A 25,356-nucleotide genomic window follows, 5' to 3' on the forward strand; every position below is an offset into this window, starting at 1 on the left:
AAAAAATAAAAATCATATCTGCATCCGATTATAATCGGATATGGTTTTGGCTTACCAAATACAACTAAGCGGAACCCAATTCGGTGGGATACCCTGATTCATCTACATTATGTAGGGCCCGACTTTCGATAAGGCTGCCAATAGTCTTGGCTTGATTTTTGGATTCAACCTGTCACCACCGCCAAAAAAAGATTAAAAAGGATCTAATGTGGTCTGTAATAGAGCCAGGGGCATTATTATGATCTTGATAAAGATTAGAACGGAGAGAAATTGTGGGGAGAGATCTTTGGGTCTCGGTAGAATTCTTCGTATCATATTATGTTTAAAAATCTTCATGAAGAATCGTCTTAGGTTTGCCGAGGTCTCTCTCCCTCTAAAGTATCTTCTCCACCACCGCTCTCTATCACCGGTAGCAGAGAGAGAGAGAGAGAGAGAGAGAGAGAGAGAGAGAGAGAGAGAGAGAGAGAGAGAGAGAGAGTTCTCTATATAGACGGTAGGTCAAGTATTTTGCTGTATTAATCATATATTGGTGAGGGATGTCTTCAGGAAACGTATGGGTGCTGCTGGGGCTGGGGATAGCGGGCATCATTATTATGAGCAGGAGGTTGAGAAAGGCCGTCAAAGAGGATTTTGGTGCCTTTGTTGAGAGGTTTCAGTTGCTTCCCCAAAGGCTCCCCACCCACTTACAGGACTCACCTTCGCAGTTAAAGACATGTATGTTCTCTCGATACGCCTCCTACTCTTCTGTGTTCTTCACTATACTAAAATTTGTTATCGGTTTCTCTTCTTCTCAATACGTAGGTAGTTTTTTTTTGGGTTGGTTGATTGAATTGTGAGCTGTATATTTAGTTGGTGTGGGAGTGTAGGCTTGTCTATGCTCCATTGTTTTTTTTTCTCTTTTAATGCTTGGTCGATATGGGTTATGGAACTTTGGTACTTGTTTTTGGCACCATTATGTTGGAGAATTGCTTCTGTTTTTTTGGGTAAATTCACTTTTTGTATGTGGGTTTCTGTATATATATATATATATATATATATATATATATATATATATATATATATATATATATATATATATATATATATATATATATATATATATATATATATATATATATATATATATATATATATACAACCCATATTTTAATATTGGCACGGCTAAACTCGATGAATAAAGTAAACTGTCTTCAAATTTTGAAGACAAAAGGGCTTCAATTAGCAAGTCAATGCAGCATGTGTTATTCAGACATTGAGACTGCATTTTTCATACTATAGTCTTAAACTTTCTTTCAGCAATTCTTTAACAGGGCCTGGCCTACCTTAGCTTTTTCTTGTGGATAAAGAATCATGCTTAAGTGATCTACTAATTGGCCTGAATAACCCAAAGGAATAAGAAGTGATCATTCCTTTTTTCTGTCATTAAGGTGGAAAACTGAACTAAGAATTCTCTTTCTTCATCATCAATCAAATCACTGTTTGCGACCCAGGATTCTATTTGATCATCAATCCAATCACTGTTCATGTTTTTTCTTATCAAATCACTAAACTAATGTTCTTTGTAAAGTGACCGCTTGTCAATCAATTAATTCTTCCAATAAAATTTTTGTTTTCTTAAAAAAAACACTATGGAGTGTATCAGTGGTATTAAGTGGAAAATGACAACTGTTTGCTGAAAGACTCATACTGGTAAGCCTTTATCACTACTTAGTTTTCAATTGTATGGATAATAATTTAAATTATACCTCTAGACATGATTGGTCTCAGAGAGTTAAGGAAACGATACTGTATCCCCTTGAGAGAGATTTCCTTTCTTACAAATTAATATGAAAACTTGAAGAAACAGGAATAACACCCATGCTAGATAAACACCAATCGGTCTTGGTGAAGTTGAACACAAATTTATTCTGCACATTTAAAATGCTGGGAACAAAATGATAAAGTACCAATAATGCTACAGCTATGTCACAGGGATTCGGCCAGACAGGTGCCGCACCCGCGTCGACGCAGGTGCGAGTGCGGCACCCGTTGCGGTCAACCCGACCCTGGGTGCGGTCAACGCACCCAGGGTCATTTTGATTCATTTTTTGGATACAACAACAACAACTACGCCTTCATCCCAAAACAATTGGGGTCGGCGATATGAACCAAAAAAGAAAATCATTTTGGGTCTTCCACATGAATCCTTCTCCTCCAATCATTTCTATCCAATGCCATGTCCTCGGTGAGGTTCAAAGCATTCATATCCTTTCCTATCACCTCCATCCATGTCTTCCTAGGCCTACCCCGACCTCTTTTAACTAATATATTTTCCCATTTTTCCATCCTTCTAACTGGAGCATCATTAGGCCTTCGCCCTATGAAATGGGTTGTGGAATTTAAAAAAAAAAAAATCTTGGAGGGGGGGGGGGGGGGGGCGCTGCCACCCTATAACCCCCGCCAAGGGCGGCCCCCTCTGGACTCCCGCCCGCTGACTGCGCAGTGGGACCTGCAGACCCCCCTTCTCTCTCTCTCTCTCTCTCTCTCTATATATATATATATATATATATATATATATATATATATTTGCCGCACCCCCGCACCCAAGGTTTTTAAAAGTGCCGCACCCGCACCCACACCCACACCCATGTGACATAGTGCTACAGTTTAACGAACAACCAAGATATACTATTGACCACAAACAAATACTGATAATGCTGCAGTTTAATGAACAACCAAGATATACTATGGAACACAAACAAATAGAAAGACCAATTTTACCAATGATAGATGAGCATCATCTTTCCTGCCCAACTGAATGTCTCACATAGATAGATACAAAATGGGCATTGCATATTGAAAGAAAACTCTTGTAACATAGTTTGGCACCTATGTCACATGGGTGTGGGTACGGGTGCGACAGGGGTGCGGAGCAATTTTAAAAATTTTGGACACGGGAATACGACTATATATATATATAATTTAAAAAATATATATATATATATATATAACAATAATAAGATTGTAAATTTTAAAGCAAAAATAAAAAAGTAATTCTATTCAAGTAACAAAACTTACCAAAATATAACACATAAAGAAAGAGGAAGACGATCGAAGATCATTTTTTTTTTCTAGTTTTTATACGTCTTTTGCCCTAAAAATGGATGAAAATAGACTCGGTCAAAGTTGACCGAGTCCAAAATGTGGATGGACTCGGCCCTGGTATGTTGACCGAGTCTGACACTTAGTTGACCATATCCGCCCCATGTCTGAAGCCGCACCTGTATCCGCACCCGTGTCTGGTACGATCGACGCGGGTGCGTCGACCTTTTAGCCGAGTTCGTGTGACTTAGTTTGGCACAGATGCTGGCACACAAACAACATGCATTGTAACATAGTTTGAGACTAGCACAATGGCTTGATATTTAATTGAGAATATCCGATACAAACATTTTCTTAATTGTAACATATTTTTTCCAGTAGAAAGGAAACACAATTAAAAAAAAAAGGTAAATCACCAATGCATACCAACACCATCAAGACTTGGAGAAACAGGAATAACACCCATGCTAGATAGAGCTCCATGTGAAGAACAGAATCCTAAGATACCACAGAATGCTCTTGGTATTTTTACACCCCCAACAGTATCAGTACCTAGCATTGATTTACAGGAATACATAAGCTCCACCAAACAACCAACATGCAGGAAACAGTGATTCATACAAAAAATAAAAAAACATATTTCGTATGTTAAATCCATGAAAAAACAGCCTTACACCCCATAACAAAATAGGTTGGCCGAAAGAAAGCATTAGCATATTATTGAAACCACTAGGACTCTTCTGATATCCAAAAATGTTCAAAAAAAGTTTTAGGTCGAAGTCACTCTTACGGTAGTTTATTTAATTAATAGAATGCCTTCTACTATTCTTGAAAATACATTTCTCATTAAAAATTTATTTAAAATCTCTCCCGATTATTCACGATTAAAATTTTTTGGTTGTAAATGTTTTGTTCTTTCCAACAAAAACGATAAGCTTTCTGTTCAGGCCATTCTTTGTGTTTTCTTAGGATATGCCAAAAATGAAAAAGGGTTTAGGTATTATAATATTGAGAAAGACAAACTTTATGTTTCAAAGAATGTAACTTTTCTTTAAAAAGAAAATAGTTTTGGAAAAATTGAGTCTAAGAAACCATGTGAGTATTCATTTTTGTTTGATCATGCATGAACATAACGATGATAATATTGATGTGAATGAAAGTAATGATATTTATGATAATATTGATGCACATAAAGGTGATATGACCATTGTTGAACCTCACAATGAACTTCAAAAATACTCTCGTCGTACACAAGGCTAACCACCATGTGCATTAGAAAGGTATATACAAAGTCAAGACAGATCAATCTAGTGTTCGAATATCTACGAGAATATCCCAAGCACCTAATAGGTTTGTATCCTATGGATCATTTGAACCTCACTATAGAGCTTGCCTTATGGCCATACACTCCTATGTCGAACTCTCTTATAATGAGGCCAAAAATCATCATAAATGAGTTGAGTCTATGAATAATGAATTAGAAGCCTTAGAAAAAGCTAAACTTGAGAGATTCAATCATTATCTACAGGAAAGAAAACCATAGGATGTCGATGGGTCTATAAAATTAAAACCAAAAGTGATGGAACATTAGAAAGATACAAAGCTAGGCTAGTCGCAAAAGGGTATAGTCAAGAATATGGGATAGATTATGAGAAAACCTTTGCCCCAGTAGCTAGAATGATCAGAATTCAAACTCTCATCACCATCACATTGATTAGAAAATGACCTATCTTTCAAATGGATATTAAAAATGCCTTTTTAAATGAAATGCTTAATGAAGAAGTCTATATAAAACCTCTATCTAGGTTAGGTTTGGAACATTAAAAAGTTATTCGTTTACGAAAGACTTTGTTATGTTCTAAAAAAAGCTCCTAAGGCTTGTTATGATTGTTTTAGTAATGTGATGGTCCAACTATGATTTAGATCTTATTATAGTGATACTGCCTTGTTTGTTAAGTCCTTTGATGCAGTTATAGTTATTTTGCTCCTCTACGTGGAAGATATGATTATCATAGGAGGTGATAAATAGGGAGTTAGTCGTATCAAGAATATTCTAAAAAAAACACTATGATATGACGTATCTTAGATTTCTTCTATATTTTCTTAGGATAGAAGTTGCTTACTCACTCGAGGGTAGTTTTTGTCTCAGACTAAGTATGCAACTAAGATAATTGAAGGGTCGGGTCTTACGGATGAAAAGAGAGTGGACACGCAAAGGTCATCAATGGAAAAATGAAGAAAGATGATGGAGAACCTCTGATGTAAATGATAGTCGCTCAACCACTTGTTTTTATGTTTTTTTAGGTGATTCCTTTATATCTTTGTTAAAATGTAATCCTTAATCTCGATATATGTACGTATATATAGAGATACATATACATATATACTATGTATATATGTATACATATCTATATCTATATATCTATCTATCTATCTATCTATATATATATATATATATATTTCTCATAATAACCCAAAAGGGTATTTCTGTAATTTCCTATTTTACACATATTTCATTTGGAATATGATTGTATTTTTTTATTCTTTTCTTTTCTTTTTTCTTTTCGTAGTTTGTGCCACTTAAGGAAGGATCCCCAAAGAGTCGTTGGGGAGCCCCCAACGGTCACAAATGTGACAGTTGGGGGCTCCCAATGACTCCTTTGGGAGCCCCCTAGGTGGCTCCTTTTGTGGTGTATAAATAGGGGACTTCTCCTTGTATTTCCTCATGCTTGTGAGCTCAAACTCTTGTCATATTTTTCAATATATTTTCCTTTTCATGCCTTTATGCATGATTATATATTCTTACGCCTGTGTGCGTACTTGTTCAAGTGTTATTTGAGTGCCTTTGTGCACATCTCTTGTGAGGTATTTGTGCTTGTATGCGTATTGTCTCTTTGTAGACATTTTTACAATCTTGGAGATGTAAGAAACAATAGAAGATGTCTCAGTCTTCCGTAGAAGCCGAGTGTTGATAAAAATATTTGAAGTTGGGAAGGATGGGACTTAGATTCGCGAAATCCTCTTTCTGAAATCTTAGGGGATACCGTTGCAAACTCTTACCGTTTTTTGTTCAAAAGAAAGGTAAAGCCAAAATAGGTTTCTTAATCTTATTAGCTTGAATCACACTGCCGTGAATTCCAATATGCAAATCAAAGATAGAAACATGTATAAATACCTAATCCAAAGATAAAATTAGAATAAACCAATTAGGGATCTAAGAAAATACCTTTTTCAGACTCAAAGGTCTGTTTTATCTTTTAAGCTTTGTTTTATCTGTTAGCGCTTCAAGTATATATGAGTGATCTCTAATGGCGTTGGGATAACGTACCGGCGAGGCTTGGGTAGATGTGTTCTTGCAGGGCCAACATGTAGGTATCTGGTTTTTAGATTTTTTGATAATTTTCAGATGATTTTCATATGATCAAGGTGTAGGAGTGAGCCCTTATTTATAGAGTTCTAGGAGAGTTTTTCCTCAGAAGAAAGACTCGTCCAAGAAGAGTCCTCTCACCCTAGAAGAGGTACAAGGCGGTTGGGTGAGATAGGGATAAGCCATGACTTATCCACGCGTTCGGTGTAACGAACGACATTCTGCTCTGCCGTCCTATAGCGGACGACACTCTGCTCTGCCGTCCTATAATGGACGGTATTACGTTCTGCCATCCAATAGTGGATGGCGTCCCATTCTACCGTCTAGTAACGGACAACGACCAGTTTTGCCGTCCAAGTGTGGGGTATCCAATTCTCGTTGCGTACCTGTAAACACTTGTCTTCAAAAGATATTAGCAATTGGGCATCGTGAAATTTTGGTGTCTATACCGAGTATTGTGCAATGACCACTACAACTTCTGAGTTGATGTGGTTGCGAGAGTTACTCGAAGACTTGGGGGTTTTTATATCTGCACCCTCAAGATTATGTCTTGATAACAAGAGCGCCATCTATATCACAAACAATCATACGTTTCATGAGCGAACAAGGCATTTCAAAATGGATTGCCATTATGTCCGCGAGTACCTGAAAAAAACCATCACTCTATGAGTATCAACTAGTGGACTTTTTCACTAAGGCTATACCATCTCCTAGATTCCACTTTCTTTTTAGCAAACTCTCAGTTGTCATTCCGTGAGTTTGAGGAGGGGTGTTCAAATATGGGTTGTATAAGCACACACACACACACACACACACACACACACATATATATATATATATATGTATTACCCTCAAAGAGTATTTTGGTCTTTTTAACCATTAAAATTTTCTGTAATAGGTGTCGCCAATAGAGGCTGTCTTTGTTTTTATTTGTAATATGTTATATTGTCAAGGGCATTTCTGTCCTTGACAATATAACAGTGATATAGCTGTTGGAGCTCCCAACGGCTAGATTTCTAGCCGTTGTGATGCCCCAACAACTATATTTTGCAGAGCCTCTCGCTTCCCTTTTTGCCTATAAATATGGGGGTTGGACCCCTTGCTATGCATTTTTGTGTGCATTATGTATGAAATAAAGATTATATTTTTAAGTGTTGTGTGTTTCTCTAAGCCCCTAAGTGACTATTGTGTTTTTGCTCTTTGTGTGGGCTTTGCATTGACATCTTGTTTGAGGTGTGTGGAGAGCACTTGGTTTCATTACAGCCAACACCTTAGCCCTTGTGGATGGCCCAGGATCCAATTTCGCTCCCTAGGAAGATGGTTCAACACACCCAGTCTAGATAAGGTTCTATAAGAGAAAGGTGCTCTAATGTGGCTCAAACTACTGGCTTGTCAGTCTTATCCATCAGCTTGTAATCCTTTACAAAATTAATTAGTGACATTCACTCCATCTGGATTTCTAGCTATCACTACCCAAACAATTAGAAGAACTGGCTAGTCTATATAAGGAAACTTTCAGGCCAGCATCAATCTGTTGCACCATCTATCGTTCCAAAAGTGGAGTAAATCTCCCTCACCAGTCAGACATCAGTACTGGCTAAAAGTGCATAAAAGCAGTCATCCATTGCCTCCAAACACATGATCCAGTTTCCCATTTAATAGTTTGTCTCCAATTCCATTGCCATTGCCAGCCCTACAATTCATATTTCAGTTTTATAATAGCAAATCCAGTATCAATCTCCTGTACTCAAGATCACCACCATTTTGCATGTAGAGCTTGGTTTAAACAACTTAATCTGGTTTAGAAACTACATTCCAAGCTACCAGGTTTGTAGGGGACCGTTTGAGATAACCTCTTCCTAAAAAAAAGATCATATCTTTTGAGTGATCGTCTATTCATTTTTCTTAGGTTGTTTTGATAATTGTCCCAAGAAAGTGGGTGTTCCCAACAATGACATGCCTTAACAGGGCAGTTCTTCCTGCTGGCAATAGATACTTTGTTTTCCCTGTCTGAATTCCTTTGCATATGTTGTTTTCATCTTCCAACCAGAGAGAATCTTGAAGCAACCCCTAAGAATGGATATTCTGAAATACTTCATAGGCAGTTCCTCTCTGTTACATCCAAAGATGGCTTCAACCGCTGAAATCAAAGGCAGTTTAGTATTGAAAAACAAAGAAACTACTTTTCCTTTCATAATTTGCTCTTGCCGAGATTGCCACTAAAGTCTTGAGAATTAACCACTTACACCTCATTTGAGCTAGGGATGCTTCTCCAAATATGAGTATGTTGTTGACAAACTGCATATGACTTATGGGCGAACAACCACCAGCTTGATACCAAAACTGAACCCTTCTACAACTGTTTGCTTCAGTAATGCAAACAATCCCCTTCTTACAATATTGAAAATAAGGGGACACAGGATGTAATGAGATATTGCGGAAATATAAAGAGTGCATACAAGCACTTACAACAATGAAAAAGAGACAATATCACAAATCCACAAAGGGACAATACAAGCACAAGCCTTAAAGAAGGCAACAATATAAAAAGCCTCTTATTGAGAAGAGAGAGAGCTCTCAAGAATGAAATACATACAAGGGGATCACCCCTATTTATACAAAAGGGAGAGGAGAGAAGGGGAGGCAAAATGCCTCAAAAGGAGAGCCCAAAAGGGGGCTCCCATGGAGTCGTTGGGAGCCCCCAACGGTCACATTTGTGACCGTTGGGGGCTCCAACGACTCTATGGTTGGAGCCCTTTTTGTGATATAAAAAATACAAAAATTAAATGAAAAAAATAAAAAAGAAAAAATACATTTTAACAAAATCTGAAAATAGTTGTTTTCTAAAACAACTAGTGAAATTACAAAAATACCCCTATCGGGTATTGATGTAATATACAGAATATATATATATATATAAGATACATTTTAACACCCCCCCTCAAACTTTACGGGGAAATGACAGAAAGTTTGCCAAGAAAAAACATGAAGCGAGGAGCCGGAAGAGTTTTAGTGAAGAAGTCCGCCAACTGATATTCTGAAGTGACATAGGGAAGAGCAATAGTTCCTCGCAAGAATTCGTCACGAACATAGTGGCAATCCATTTCAATATGTTTTGTACGCTCATGAAAAGTATGATTGCTCGCAATATAGATGGCACTCTTGTTGTCGCAACATAGCTTTGAGGCTTCGGTAATATCAACTCCCATGTCTTTAAGCAAACTGCGAAGCCAAACAAGTTCCATTGTCGTGGTTGCCATAGCCCGGTACTCAGCTTCAGTGGATGATAGTGAAACTTTCTGCTGCTTCTTGCATCGCCAGGCAATCAAAGAGTCTCCTAAAAAAACACAAAAACCAGTAGTTGAGACTCGATCATTGGGATTACCTCCCCAATCTGCATCAATATAAGCAAGAAGATTCAAGGAAGAAGAGGAGGATAGAAATAGCCCTTTATTGATGGTATTCCGAATGTAGCGGATGATTCGGAGAACGGCACTCATATGCACAGTTGTAGGAGCATGCTGAAATTGGCTAACAGAGTGAACCGCATGAGTGATATCTGGTCTGGTGATGGTTAAATAGGTAAGAGACCCAATGAGTTGTCTGTAAGGTGTGGGATCTTCCAGAAGAACCCCATCCTCCAACCGCAATTTGGCATTAATAACCTCGGGAGTCTCTACTTTCTTATCATCAGAAATCCCAGACTTAGAACATATATCCGCAGCAAGCTTCATCTGTGACAAAATATATCCTCTAGGAGAATATGCAACTTCAATTCCAAGAAAATATCTGAGAAATCCTAAGTCAGACATATCAAAATTATTTTTTAACATATTTTTAACATCAATAATACTATTTTGATCATTCTCAGTGATAATCATATCATCAACATAAAGCAACAAAATTACGATACTAGAACCTGCATGTTTAACAAAAAGAGCAGTGTCAGTATAACAAGAGTGAAATCCTAACTTTATCATGATATCACTGAAACGATCATACCAAGCCTTAGGTGCTTGTTTAAGGCCATACAATGCCTTCAAAAGCCGAAGAGTTTGACCTTGCTTAATATTTATTCCGGGTGGCGGGTCCATATAAACTTCTTCACTTAAACTCCCATTTAAAAAGGCATTTTTTACGTCAAGTTGATAAATAGGCCATTTTTTGGTTGATGCAACAGCTATTAAGGTCCTGACACTAGTCATTCGAGCTACGGGAGCGAATGTTTCTTCGTAATCAATGCCATATTCTTGGGAGTATCCCTTAGCAACTAATCTAGCTTTATATCTTTCTAAAGAGCCATCGCTTTTTGTTTTAACTTTGAAGACCCAGCGACAACCAATAGGTTTTTTGTGTGAGGGTAGAGTAACTATTTCCCAAGTATTGGCCTTTTTTAATGCATTAAGTTCAACTTGCATTGCTTCAACCCAATGAGGTATCGATTTAGCTTGATTATAGTGTGTTGGTTCAAAATAAGAATGTAGGGTTATCAAACATGCCCGATAGTTGGGAGTTAAGGAATCATAGGATACAAACCTATTTGGGGGTATTGATATTCTAGAAGAATGCCTAACTTGTGGTTCCTCAGTGGATTCCGAAATGTGAGAGTATTTTTCGAGGGCACTAATAGGATTTTCTTGATTTCTTCTTGAGTAAACATTTATATTGGTATCACTATCATGAATATTTATATTCAAATCACTATCATTTGAGGGAGTTATGTCAAGAGGGGATACCTCATGAGAATGATCAATGTTTTCAAGAAAATCTTCTTGTATGTCATCAATAAGATCATATAAAAATATATAGTCAATTTCATTTGTTTCTTCTAGTTTATCAAAACCATTTTCTTCTTCTAGAAATGTTACATCTTTTGAAATATATAGTTTATCATTCTTAAAATCATAACATCTATACCCTTTTTGATTTTCACCATATCCTAAAAAAACACATTCAATTGCTTTTGGAGATAACTTATCCCTTTTATGTAATAAAACAAAACATTTGCAACCAAAAATACGAAGACGATTGAAATCGGGTGAAAATTTAAAGAGTTTTTCATAGGGAGAAACATTTTTTAACTTAGAAGAGGGCATTCTATTGATTAGATAGGTTGAGGTTAGAACGGCTTCGGCCCAAAACTTCTTTGGAATATTTCTAGAAATAAGTAATGTTCTAGCGGTTTCTATAATGTGCCTATGTTTCCTTTCCGCTAGGCCATTTTGTTGGGGAGTCCTAGGACATGACTTTTGATGGCAAATGCCATTTTGGGTTAAATAGTTTTGGAATTCATGAGATAAGTACTCGCCATCGGAATCAGATCTTAACATGGATATGTTACTTTGAAATTGATTTTGAACTTTTTTATGAAAATCTTTAAAGAAAGCAAATACTTCCGATTTATGACTAAGGAAATAAATTCACACATACCGAGTAAAGTCATCAATAAACGTAACATAATATGAATAACCCCCTTTAGACATAACCGGAGAGGGCCCCCACACATCCGAATGCACCAATTCAAAAGGCCTTGATGAAAGAAAAGTTCTAGTTAGAAATGGAGTAGACTTCATTTTTCCAAAAATGCAATCTTTGCAATGAATTTCTTTTTCCTTACAAAATTTGTTTCCAAAAGGAAAGAGATACATTTTAGAATAACTTGGATGACCAAGTCTTTTATGCCAAGTTTCCATGCTTTTCTCTTGGACATAAGAACAAAAAAAGTTTGTAGGGAGATCAAGATGGTCCATATAATAGAGGTCTCCCTTTCTATGGCCTTGCCCAATCCGCTTCCCGGACTGGAGATCCTGCACAAAGCAACCATTAGATGAGAAAGATATTTCACATCCATGGTCGGCAATTTGAGAAACCGAAAATAGGTTTAAATTTAGTTTGGGAACAACTCTTACTTTTGAAACACAAAAATTTTGTGAATCTTTAAAAGAGCCAATACTTGAAATTTTTAAAAAGGTTCCATCGGCCGTAGAAACACAAGAGTCCTTTGAATTTGTGCAAACATCAACAAGTGCATTTTCATGAGGGGTCATATGAAAGGAAGCTCCGGAGTCAAGGATCCAAGAATACGTACCGGGTGAAGATGATGAAGCAATAGCCGCACCCGATGTGGAGGAAGAAACCTTTAGCATTTGTTGGAGAGCCATAGATATTTGTCCAAGAGTTTCTTTGATGTCATTGTTCTTGCCTTCATCTTCTTTGGTGGTGGTTTCCTCAAGAAAAGCCACTTTAGGCTTGAAGGTTCCAATAAACTTTGGACAAGTGGGTCTAATGTGACCCGGCTCATTGCAATAATGGCAAACAATCATTTTTCTTCCTCCATTGTAGTTTCCTTGTTTCCCAAAATGAGGAGGCTTATAGGTTCTAACATTATTACCCGGTTTTGATACGGCAAGGACTTCATCGACATGCTTACTCATGCCAAGCCTTGTCTCCTCTTGAGTGATTTCGACAATAGCATCCTCAATAGGAGGAAAAATAGATCTATGGAGAAGTGAAGATCTCACTTGCTCAAATTCGGGACGTAGCCCAAAAAGAAATTGGAACAATCGCTCTTGTTCCATTTGTTTTTGCCTTAAATCAATATCTTCCATAGAAACCCATTTTGGCTCCAAGAGAGCCAATTCATCCCATAGTGGGTTTAAAGCACTATAATAGTCTTGAATGCTAGAATCACCTTGTTTGGTGGTTCTAATCTTTTCTTGCAAGAAATATGCCCTTGCAAGATCCTTTTGGGTATACATACCCTTCATAAAAGACCAAGCCTCATTGGCTCTACGAAATTTAGCTATATTAGCACATACCTTAAGCTCCACATTGTTCATAAACCACGCAAGGATTTTTGTGTGATTGCTTTCCCAATCTTCCACTTCCTTTTGATGACTTTCAATGGCCTTGAGGCGAGCATCTCTTTCAAGAGTCTTTTCTTGACCTTCTTCCATCTTTGTGAGTATAAGCTTAGGTTCCGGAACGGTACCCATGACAAAACCCCAAAGCTTCTTTCCTTTGAGATTATTTTCCATTGCCGATGCCCACATCATATAATTCTTTCCATTGAGCTTGAAAGATAGGTCAATCTTTGTCTCCATGATGATGCCAAGAAGTGAGAAGATATCCACTAAATATGAAATACACGAACCACACTTTTCCTTCAAGAATCGAGTGGCTCTGATACCATGTAATGAGATATTGCGGAAATATAAAGAGTGCATACAAGCACTTACAACAATGAAAAAGAGACAATATCACAAATCCACAAAGGGACAATACAAGCACAAGCCTTAAAGAAGGCAACAATATAAAAAGCCTCTTATTGAGAAGAGAGAGAGCTCTCAAGAATGAAATACATACAAGGGGATCACCCCTATTTATACAAAAGGGAGAGGAGAGAAGGGGAGGCAAAATGCCTCAAAAGGAGAGCCCAAAAGGGGGCTCCCATGGAGTCGTTGGGAGCCCCCAACGGTCACATTTGTGACCGTTGGGGGCTCCAACGACTCTATGGTTGGAGCCCTTTTTGTGATATAAAAAATACAAAAATTATGGAGACAGACATTGGAAGCTAGAGGTTTTAAGTTGAGTAAGAGTAAGACTGAATATATGGAATGTCGGTTTAGTAAGCAACGAAGTAGTGATGGGAGTGTAGTGAAGCTTGGTGAGCAAGATATACCGGTGAATGATTATTTCAAATATTTGGGATCCATCATTCAAAAGTATGGAGAAATTGATGGAGATGTAAATCATAGGATAAAGGTTGGGTGGATGAAATGGAAAAGTGCTACTGGAGTGCTGTGCGATCGTAGAATGCCATTGCGGTTGAAGGGAAAGTTTTATAGGACGACTATTAGACCCGCTTTACTATATGGTACGGAATGTTGGGCTGCCAAGAGACATCATATTCAAAAAATGAGTGTAGCTGAGATGCGGATGCTTAGATGGATGTGTGGAAATACAATAAAAGATAAGATTCGGAACGAAGAGATACGTAAGAAGGTAGGTGTTGCACCCATTGAAAATAAGATGCGAGAGAATCGTTTACGGTGGTTTGGACATATTCGGCGAAGGCCTAATGATGCTCCAGTTAGAAGGTTGGAGAAATGGGAAAATATATTAGTTAAAAGAGGTCGGGGTAGGCCTAGGAAGACTTGGATGGAGATGATAGGAAAGGATATGAATGCTTTGAACCTCACCGAGGACATGGCGTTGGATAGAAATGATTGGAGGAAAAGGATTCATGTGGAAGACCCAAAATGAATTTCTTTTTTGGTTCATATCGCTGACCCCAATTGTTTTGGGATGAAGGCGTAGTTGTTGTTGTTGTTGTTGTAAAAAATACAAAAATTAAATGAAAAAAATAAAAAAGAAAAAATACATTTTAACAAAATCTGAAAATAGTTGTTTTCTAAAACAACTAGTGAAATTACAAAAATACCCCTATCGGGTATTGATGTAATATACAGAATATATATATATATATATATATATATATATATATATATATATATATATATATATATATAAGATACATTTTAACACAGGAAACATGTTGCAGTCACCATATTTACCATTCAGATGCACTGAAATAGAAGCGATGGAGATCTGTTCCCAGATCCAGCCTATCCCTATGACCAAATCACCAAATCCCATTTGTATAAGCTGTTTAACAACAAAATAAGGTGACCGTGACTAATATCCACAGCATTTTTATCTGTTGGATTTAGGACAATGACAAGTTTATTTAGTACTTCTAATTCAATCCCTAGTACTTATGGTAGAACTTGTAAACAATTAGTCTCCCTAGTAAAATAACTATCTAGATAGGTACTCAAAGATGGGGTCGGTTACTCTATTTTAGTGCTGAAGTCGCTAGGTACTGGTACTGGTATTATGTACCATTGAAAAAATAAATTATATTCATCAACAGTTTGGTGGTGTGTGTGTGTGTGTGTGTGTGGCATGCATGCACACACACTTACAGTGTGCATGTGCATGCATGCGCGGATGTGTGCATGTTATCTAGAGAGAGCATTGTGTGTGCATGCATGCATTTGTGTGGTGTGTGTGTGTGTGTGTGTGTGTGTGTGTGTGCACCCAAACATACAGTGCGTGCGTGTGAGTGTGTGCATGCATGTGCACCCGTGTGTGTGTGTGTGTGTGTGTGAGAGAGAGAGAGAGAGAGAGAGAGAGAGAGCACCCAACCCCTTCCATGCAGGCTCTTTGCATGTCTGGAATCTTGGCATTTTCTGTGTTATTTTGAGCTCTCTTCTTGTTGGTTGCATCAGTCATGGGCTGATGCCGTGTTACATCATATGGTTGTCTTATGATTTTCATGAATATGATGTATATGATGTTTCTGCTTGAAGCTATGTCATAAGGACATGGCTGAAAGAACACAGGATATACTATTTGTTAAAATGTAAAACTGTACATATATATATATATTATATATATATATAAATATATTTTTCATTTCTTTCTTTTCTGTAATTTTTTTCCTTTATTTTTATTTTTTGTCTTTATGTCATCTAGTTCAGTTTGAACTAGAATGACTGTTGCTAGTCAAGTCCTGTCTAGACTTGACTAGCAATAGAGCTGTCTGACTGACACAGTCCAACAACTCTAAATAGAGCTGTTGGACTGTGTCCAACGGCTCTATTGAGTCCTCTTTCAGCTGTGTATATAAAGGGGTGCAGCCCCTCTTGTATTTTATCCCAATGCTTCTTAAGCAATTGGTTTTTCATATCAATAAAGAATACATTTTTATTTTTATTTTGTTTTCAGTTATACCCTTTTTAAGGGTTATGCTTTAGTGTCATTCTTGACACTTGCCCTTGTGAATCTAAGCTCGTGTTTCGAAGATTCCCATCTCATTTCATGGTATCAGAGCCGCGGAAGTACTAAATCTTGAGGAAAAGCTGCCTCGGTTTCCATGCCCGTTTGCAAAAGTGTTCGCCACTTGAAGAAAAGTGTTTTATCACTTCATTGGGGAAGATTTCACATCTTGTTGTATTGTTTTTTTGTTCTTTCTTTTTCATTTTCCTTCTTGTTTCTCTTCTATCCCTATTCTTTCTCTCCTTGTAATCGATGGATGACAATGATAAAATCACCATCATGCCTATGAAACTAAGCGATACGAACTATGTAACATGTGCTTCAATCATGAAGCACCATATATGGGGAAAAGGCCTATGAGGGATTGTGGATGGTTTCGATTCGGAACTTAAGCTATCTCTTACTAAAAAGGAGGGAGATAAAGAGGTCCGTCTATCAGAAGAAGAGAAAATCAAGGCTATTGCCTCATACGAGAAGAAATGGAAAGAATGGAGAATATCTCATGCGAAGATAATGTCATGACTTATCAATAGCGTTGACATTAAAAAATACTCAAGTCTTGCAAATTTGATCATGCCAATAAGGCATGAGAATACCTTAAGAATATGTATTCCCTTAAAGATATTGCACACATGTGCAACCTCCAAGAAAAAGTTCGAATGATGACACAAGGAGACAAAACTATTCGTGAATATTACAATGGGTTGTCCGAACTTTGGGAAGAACTTTCTCTTTTAGAACCAAAGTGGCATTATGCCGAAGACATCGAGCTTCGTCAGAAACAACTCGATGCTGAACATTTTTACTAGTTTATCACTGGATTAAGGCCGGAATTTGAAACCACTAAATCGGCCTTACTTTACCGGGGAAAAGTTCTTTCTATTGTTGAAACTATTGAAAAGTTAACAATGGAAGAAAATTGTCGCCGAAAAGGTTCTTCAAAAATTGAAGATGATTCTGTTTTAGTCGTGTCTAGACCAGAGAATCATGTTCGATCATATAGGCCTCCTCACTTTAACCGACAAAATGGTGACTATGATAAGAAGAAAGTTATTTGTCATCACTGTAATGAACCGGGACACTACAGGCCACAATGTCCCAAACTTAAGGAGCTGAGAGAAAAAAGAGCTGCAATTGCTGGATCGGAGCCTAAAGATCAGGATGCACCAGTTTCCCTGGCCCAACTAATGAAGATTCTTCAGCCTCTCATCAAAGGTGCCTCTTTCTCATCTGAAGCTTCAACCAGCGCAGCAACCTCATCTTTTTCTGATCCAGGTAAAATTTCTTGGCTCCTTGACTCTGGTGCATTTTTTTATATGACCCCAAATAATCAAAGTCTATCCAAATGTGTTAAAAATAAAACAGGTGTGTCAAAGGTCTTTACTGCTGATGGGACTTCTCTTGAAATAGAAGGAATAGAAAATTTTGAAAAACTTTATAAAACAAAGAAATTTTCTATTCCAGAAATTAGACATGTTCCCAAATTAAATTTAAATCTTTTATTTGTATCTCAAATTTCTGATTATGGGTGTAATATTTCTTTTTCTTCTCATGGTTGTTGGGTACAGGATCGCCAGTCAGGCAAGCTGATTGGGGAAGGTCATAGAGAAAGAGGACTCTATTACATGAATTTTTTGGAAATGCCGAAGAAAACTTTTTGTTATAATATTCAAAAAATAGAGTTGGAACTGTGGCATAATTGACTTGTCACCCACATATAGCCAAAATCCAACATTTTCCAAATCTAGGGAAATTTTGTAACTCTGAATCATTTGATTGTAAAGATTGTATTTTCGACAAAATGAAAAGATTACCATTTCAGAACAAAACCTTTTTCTCTTCAAGACCACTTGAATTAATACACTCGGATGTTTGGGGTCCTACACCAGTAATTTCTAAAGGAGGATTTGTTTACTATGTTATTTTTGTCGATGATTTCTCCCGACATACGTGGATTTACTTTCTCAAACATAAGTCTGAAGTATTTTCATACTTTTAAACTTTTCATAATATGGTTAAAAACAAGTTTCAAAATGATATTACTATTTTTTGCACAAATTCAGGGGGAGAGTTTTTATCCACAGATTTTCAAAATTATCTTAAATTGCATGGCATCACACATCAAAGATTTTGTCCTTATACACCTTGCAGAACGAAAACATCGCCATATTATAGAAACCACTAGGACTTTATTAATAGCAAATCAAGTCTCGAAAGACTTTTGGGCAGAAGCTGCCTTAACTGCCACCTATCTTATTGATAGGATGCCATCTTCTTCGTTACAAAATATCACTCCCATTGAAAAACTTATGAACATTTTTCCAGACTACTCTAGACTAAGAATATTTGGGTGCAAATGTTTCATATTTACTGACAAAAATGATAAACTTTTCCCTCGTGCGATTCCTTGTGCCTTTTTAGGATATACTGAAAAACAGAAAGGTTATAGATGTTTTGACTTCAAAAATAATAGACTATATGTGTCTAGAAATGTTTCCTTTCTTGAAAAGAAGAGCTTCTTTGATTTTAGAAAATTAAAAGACGTCACTGAGTATTCCTTTTTGCTAGATCTAACATCAACATCTGATGAATATGACCTTGACTGTAGCTTTGATGATGATAAAAGAATTATTGATCTTAATGTTGAAAATGAAGAAGTTCATAGAGATACCATTATTCAATATTCCAGGCGACAAGAGTCTAATCCTCCATGTGCACTTGAAAAATATTCTAACATTCCAACTAGACAATCATCCCGAGTCTCAAGGCCTCCAGGAAAGTTTGTATCATACGAGTCTTTCTCACCCACATATAGGGCAATTATTGCATTAATTCACTCATATGAAGAACCATCCACATATTCAAGAAAAAACTGATATCAAATGGATAGAAGCCATGAAAGCTGAATTAGATGCACTTAAAAAGGCTTCTACATGTAATATTCAAGATCTTCCTCCAGGAAAGAAAACTATAGGATGTCGATGGGTTTATAAAATTAAAACCAAGAGTGATGGTACTCTTAAAAGATATAATGCTCGTTTAGTAGCCAAAGGTTATGGCCAAGAATATGAGATTGATTATGAAGAAACCTTTGCTCCGGTGGCTCGTATGACAACAGTTTGAACCTTAATTGTCTTAGCTTCTATCAAAAATGGTCTATTTTTCAAATGGATGTCAAAAATGCTTTTTTAAATGGAAAGCTAGTTGAAGAAGTATACATGGACCCCCCTCCTGGTCTAAGTATTCCTAAGGGTAATGTCCTTCGCTTAGAAAAAGCTCTTTATGGACTTAAACAAGCAACAAAAGCTTGGTATGATAGGTTTAGTCGTGTTATGATTGATATTGGTTTTCAATTCTGTTTAACTGACACTGCTTTGTTTATTAAGAATTCTGATGCAGGGATCATCGTGTTTCTTTTCTATGTGGATGATATGATCATCACCGGAAGCGATAAATAGGGAGTTGAAACAATCAAAACACTTCTTAAATCTCATTTTGAAATGATTGATTTGGGCTTGTTGAAATATTTTTTAGGCATTGAAGTTGCTTATTCTCCTAGATGATATTTATTATCTCAGATTAAATTTGCTTTTGTTATTGTTTTCAGGTCTGGTATTACTGAAGATAAGAAAATTGACACTCCAGAAGTTGTTAATGTTAAAATCAAGATTGATGATGAAGAACTTCTTGCAAACCCTACTCCTTACAGACAGCTTGCCGGGGCACTTTTTTATCTATCCATTACCAGACCAGATATAGCACATGTTGTTAACACAACAAGTCAATTTCAACATGCTCCTACTTCTGTTCATATGGGAGCAATCATGCGTATTATCACATACATCAAGTCCTGTCTTTCACGAGGACTTTTCTTATCTTCCTCCTTTTCTCTTGATTTAATTGCATATATTGATGCTGATTAGGGAGGTGATCCCAATAACAGACACTCAACCACTGGCTTTTGTGTCTTTTTAGGGGAATCATTGATCTCGTGGAGGTGTAAAAAGCAGCAAAAGGTATCTCTTTCATCCACCGAAGCTGAATACAGAGCCATGGCAACCACGACCATGGAAGTAGTTTGGCTCCAACGACTGCTTGCTGACATTGGAGTTGAAACAACAAAAGGCTTTACAAATGTGTTGTGATAACAAAAGTGCGATCTACATTTCCAGTAACAGAACATTCCATGAACGCACCAAACACATCGAAATGGATTGTCACTACGTCAGAGAGGAATATCTACACGGGATAATTGATCTGCCATATGTCACTTCAGAATATCAGTTAGCAGACTTCTTTACAAAGCCTCTCGCTGCTCCCCGATTTCACTTTCTCTTAGACAAACTTTCGCTTATTGTACCGTAAGTTTGAGGGGGAGTGTTAAAATGTAAAACTGTACATATATATATATATTATATATATATATATATTATATATATATATATATAAATATATTTTTCATTTCTTTCTTTTCTGTAATTTTTTTCCTTTATTTTTATTTTTTGTCTTTATGTCATCTAGTTCAGTTTGAACTAGAATGATTGTTGCTAGTCAAGTCCTGTCCAGACTTGACTAACAATGGAGCTGTTGGACTATGTCCAACAATGCTATTGAGTCCTCTTTCAGCTGAGTATATAAAGGGGTGCAGCCCCTCTTGTATTTTATCCCAATGCTTCTTAAGCAATTGGTTTTTCATATCAATAAAGAATACATTTTTATTTTTATTTTGTTTCCAGTTATACCCTTTTTAAGGGTTATGCTTTAGTGTCATTCTTGAAACTTGCCCTTGTGAATCTAAGCTCGTGTTTCGAAGATCCCCATTTCATTTCACTATTTTGTGTATTTTTCCATTAAGAATAATATATAAGTGGACCTATCATAAGGTTAAGTTGGAGTATCCCCCTGAATTAGCTTGTAAGTAAAAGCACCCAACCCCTTTTCATGCAGGCACTTTGCTTGTCTAGAATCTTGGCATTTTCTTTCTTATTTTGAGCCCTAGGTCTGTTCGTGTTGCTTGCATGAGTCACAAGATGATGCTGTGTTGCATCATATGGTCAGGCTATGCTTTTCATGGAATATGATGTTTTGAGATTCCAAGTAAACAGACATGGGTAAATATTGGTGTACTGTGTTTTGTCTTCCTCTGTGATCAAGTCTTAGCAACATGGCATTGTCATTACGCTTGAACTGAAACTTTCACCAACTGCTCATATTTCTTTTATTGGCTAAAATGTTTGGCCTTGAAAAATTGCAACTTACCATTTTCTTTCTATGATATCAGTTTAACGTTCTCATAGAGGAACTAAATTAGAATAAAACTAGCTACTGCTGTTATACAAGGCTGTTTTTTTTACCTATGATGACATGACAGAACATCTGATTATTCGCTTGAGCGAAATAGAACTCATTGTAGAGTATAGTTCACTAAAAAGTGTGATTCTATGACATACTTCATATTCCACTTTGGGTTTTTTAAATTTTATATTTTAAATAGCAATAAGCTTACTTTATTTTTTTCAGCCAATCGCATAGGATCAATCAGGGTAGTTATCAAAGCAAGCTTCTTGAGTTCAGCTTGGACTCTAGTCATTAGAAGGTTGTTGATCTTGATTCATGCTAAAAATGCCAAGCCCAAACAGCACCAAGATTCGCTTTACTCATGGGGGCCGTGAATCAGTTGACTCGGATATGTCAATAGGTTAACATGTCAAGTTTCTAAACCATCCTTTGAACAGATGTTATACAAATAAACAAAACCAGTACATGAGCTCAATATAAAGCTCACAAACAAAACCAGACTGTGCTGAAGCTTTGCTGGCCTGGTCTGAAGGAAGCTCGAGCATGTTCTACTTGGGTTTTTTATAGATCTACAGTCAGCTGCTTGATTGCTAAAATTTGGGCCCCTCGTGTAATTGCTTTTTCTGCCTAAGAACCTCAGGCGGATTTATTCCTGCAAGTTGGGTCATGGTGGTATTTAAGCAAGAGAAGCAACAAATTGTTAAGTTGCTGTGACATGGTCGTGGCAACAAGTCAAAAACGAAATTCCATTCTGAGATATTCTCTCTTAGTTTATTGCTGCTGACTTGTGTTTCTATATAAATAATGAATATGATGAAATCTTCCAATGACATTTATAATAGTTTATATATTTACATAAAAAAGTTCACTGTCTTTCACTTTGATTGATACAACAATATAAGAAGAAATGCATTCTGCAATAATTTCCATCAAACATTGACATGATCCTGTGCAGGATGGTTTGCTAAGGATCCTAGTATATTACGTCGTGTGGGGCATGTGCTGCTGCAGGTTCCATATACAGATTCATGGCAGCCCAGATCTGTTATCATAGCTGATGACTGTTTTCAACCTGTAAATCGGATTGTTCAGGTGGTCATTGGATCCACATAAAAGCTCTATGGAAGGACCCATTTCTGCTATTTGTTTCTCTTTTTCCTTTGAAGCACCTGTATTGTGTCAACTGTTCTGTTGGTTGTCCTCTGCTAGTTGAGAGGAGGTATGCTTGACATTTCTTTCTACAGAACAAGTTATAAGGCATGCAAATCTGGGAGAATTTTTACAATCTAAAGTTCCAAGTTTGAAATATTTTCAAAATAAGGAGACTGCATATGGGGAGTTGAAAATGTCATCTTTAAGGGCACTTGCAGAAGCTATGATGTTACTACAATGGTGTGCACCTCTTTGTGGGTTGTCTTTTGAAGTTGTCGCTTTGTGGCAGCATATCATTTATTTTCAAATCTATCATTGCCTGATGTTTCATTTTCATTCTCCCATAGAGTAGCTGTAGAAGGTTTAATTAATTAGCCTTGTTGATCACTTTTGCATGTCCGGTTTTTCTGGTTCTGCAGTTTTGGTGTTACACTTGCAAGTTTAAAATGGCATTGCTGATGTATGTTTTTGTATCTTCATTTTCGCTGAAGCTCAGTCTTTTAAATGAACTGAAGTTTCATTACATCTCTTTCATATATGCCATTCTTTTTCTGTACTTCCCTATTTCTTCTAATGGTAATGTTGTCATGTCATAGCATGTTGTTTTCTCTCTTGAAGACTTTGTCTCATCATTGAAACAGTTGTAAGTTGTAACAATTTTCACTCTCATTATACTACTATATGAAAACCTTCTTACCAAATGTTTCTACTGAATGATTTTTTGGTGGCTTTGTGGATTTTGGAAAGAATTGTACTATATTTGCCCTTTCTCCTACCACGAGCTATTTGTTTTTTCCAGGTAAGTGAAGTGTGTTTTCTGTGTCTTGGCCTACAGATTTGTGGCCTTCTCCCTGTTCTCTTATATTGCTGGCTGATTGCCTCTGTTCTATTTACTCTTCTTTTGTCCTTGGTCAAACATGATAGGTGGATTTGTGTTCGTTATCTTATCCAAAGGGTCTCAGCTTGAAACCACCAGGGATACTTCCTTTCCTTGCCTTTTAGTAGAAAAAATAAAATAAAAGAAATAAAAGGGCACCAGCAATGAGTTTAACTTGTTCTTTTTCTTTCAGTAGAAAATGTGATAACTCATGATGTGCTTGCATAGATATGCTCTGAATTTACACATTTCTAGTTTGAATGTGTGCATGTTAAGAGCACTGACCTTAAGCTCCTACTTGGTAGTTCATGATCACAGAGTGACCATGTGTAGCCATATGATTGTCAAGTACACCATGAGTTGACAATCATATGGCTAGACTGAGAACTGAATTATGATCTATGCTTAGACTTTTGAAGGCAGTTTGCACCTTTGGAATAATATAGATTCATAATTTGTTATAGCTTTTGATTTGCCTAATAAAGTGAAGCAGTTGTTGGTGCTTTGTATTCCAACTGTTGACATACTTATATATGTTCCATGTTGGCCATTTGATGTGATTTGATGCTTCTGCAGGAATGAGTTTAAAAACAACCATGAGGAGTGGATCAATTCTCAGAAGCCTGATTCAGGTTCAACCATTTTGTGGATGAATGTGTTGCCCATTGCCAATCTGTCAGAAATGAATCATGATCTGCACATATTGCGCTTTTGAAGGTAGTTTGCTCCTCAGGACAATATAGGTCTATAATTTGTTCTTCATATTCTTAGTCACTTTTAAGTTTCATATGTTTACTTTTCCCTCTTTTGTGTTTTTTAAATGCTACCCACAGGATGATGGTATTCTCGTGATTCCTTGAGCTCCTGGCCCTCCACTAAAACTTGGAGCAAAGGAAGCTTTCAGTTTGTTGCAGAGTTACCAGTCGAGGAAGCGGGAGAGGGAAGCGATACGGGAAGCGGGAAGCGAGGCACTTTCAAAATTTTAGGAAGCGGGAAGCGTGGTAGATAGGATTTTAATATTGTTTAAATAGGCTAGGTTAGTTTGCTTTTGACTTGTTTACTTTTATTTAAATTATTAGGTGTTAGTTTTATATTAAAATCTTTTAATATGTTAGTTGAGATTAGGTAGACGTTGGGAGCTACTAACGACTTACCCTTTTCCTTTTTTTTTTCTATTTAAACCCCTCCCTTTGTAATGTTTTAGATATGAGTTTAATTAAACAAAAGTTATCTTTGAAATTCCTTCTTGCGTGTATTCTTTGTGAGACGTTAAGAGAGAATGTGAGTGGGTAAGAGACAATGAATCACAGGCTGAACCCGGTCGGATCGACCTCGCAACCGTGTGCTACTCGTTCACGCATTTTTTGGTTGGCCGATGCTAGAGTTAACGAGTGTGGAACCCCTGATCGGTTCTTCCATCCTAACTGTGTGCTAATCGTTTTAATGCGATCATCGGGGCTCATGAAGGAGAGTGTTAGAGCACACATGGTTGTTGGTCATAACACGTTTGACACCAAAATCGAACTTCTGTCAGCATTTTTCAGCCCATAGGTGCAGTAACAACCTATTAGCACACGGTTAGGATGGGGGGAACCGTCTAGGAGCTCCACACTCGTTAACTCTAGGGGTGTCAACAGGTCGGGTTTGGTTCGAATCCAGGTGAAACTAGACTTGGACCCGATTTTCGGGTATGGTATCGGATTCAGACTCGAGTCTAATCAGGTTCACTATAAGAGAA

At 37.0% G+C, this 25,356-nt stretch overlaps 1 long non-coding RNA gene across 1 annotated transcript; it reads left to right on the forward strand.

Moving 5' to 3' along the window:
• Nucleotides 1–491: 491 nt before the first annotated feature.
• Nucleotides 492–24,738, forward strand: LOC149816060 (uncharacterized). Its single transcript, XR_016427691.1, has 3 exons — nucleotides 492–714; nucleotides 24,195–24,335; nucleotides 24,452–24,738. It is a non-coding gene; the product is annotated as an uncharacterized LOC149816060 (long non-coding RNA).
• The last annotated feature ends 618 nt before the right edge of the window (nucleotides 24,739–25,356 follow it).

Source organism: Nuphar pumila, chromosome 14 (genome assembly GCF_984573655.1).
Source record: "Nuphar pumila chromosome 14, dmNupPumi1.hap1.1, whole genome shotgun sequence".
In the NCBI taxonomy this organism is placed as follows: domain Eukaryota; kingdom Viridiplantae; phylum Streptophyta; class Magnoliopsida; order Nymphaeales; family Nymphaeaceae; genus Nuphar; species Nuphar pumila.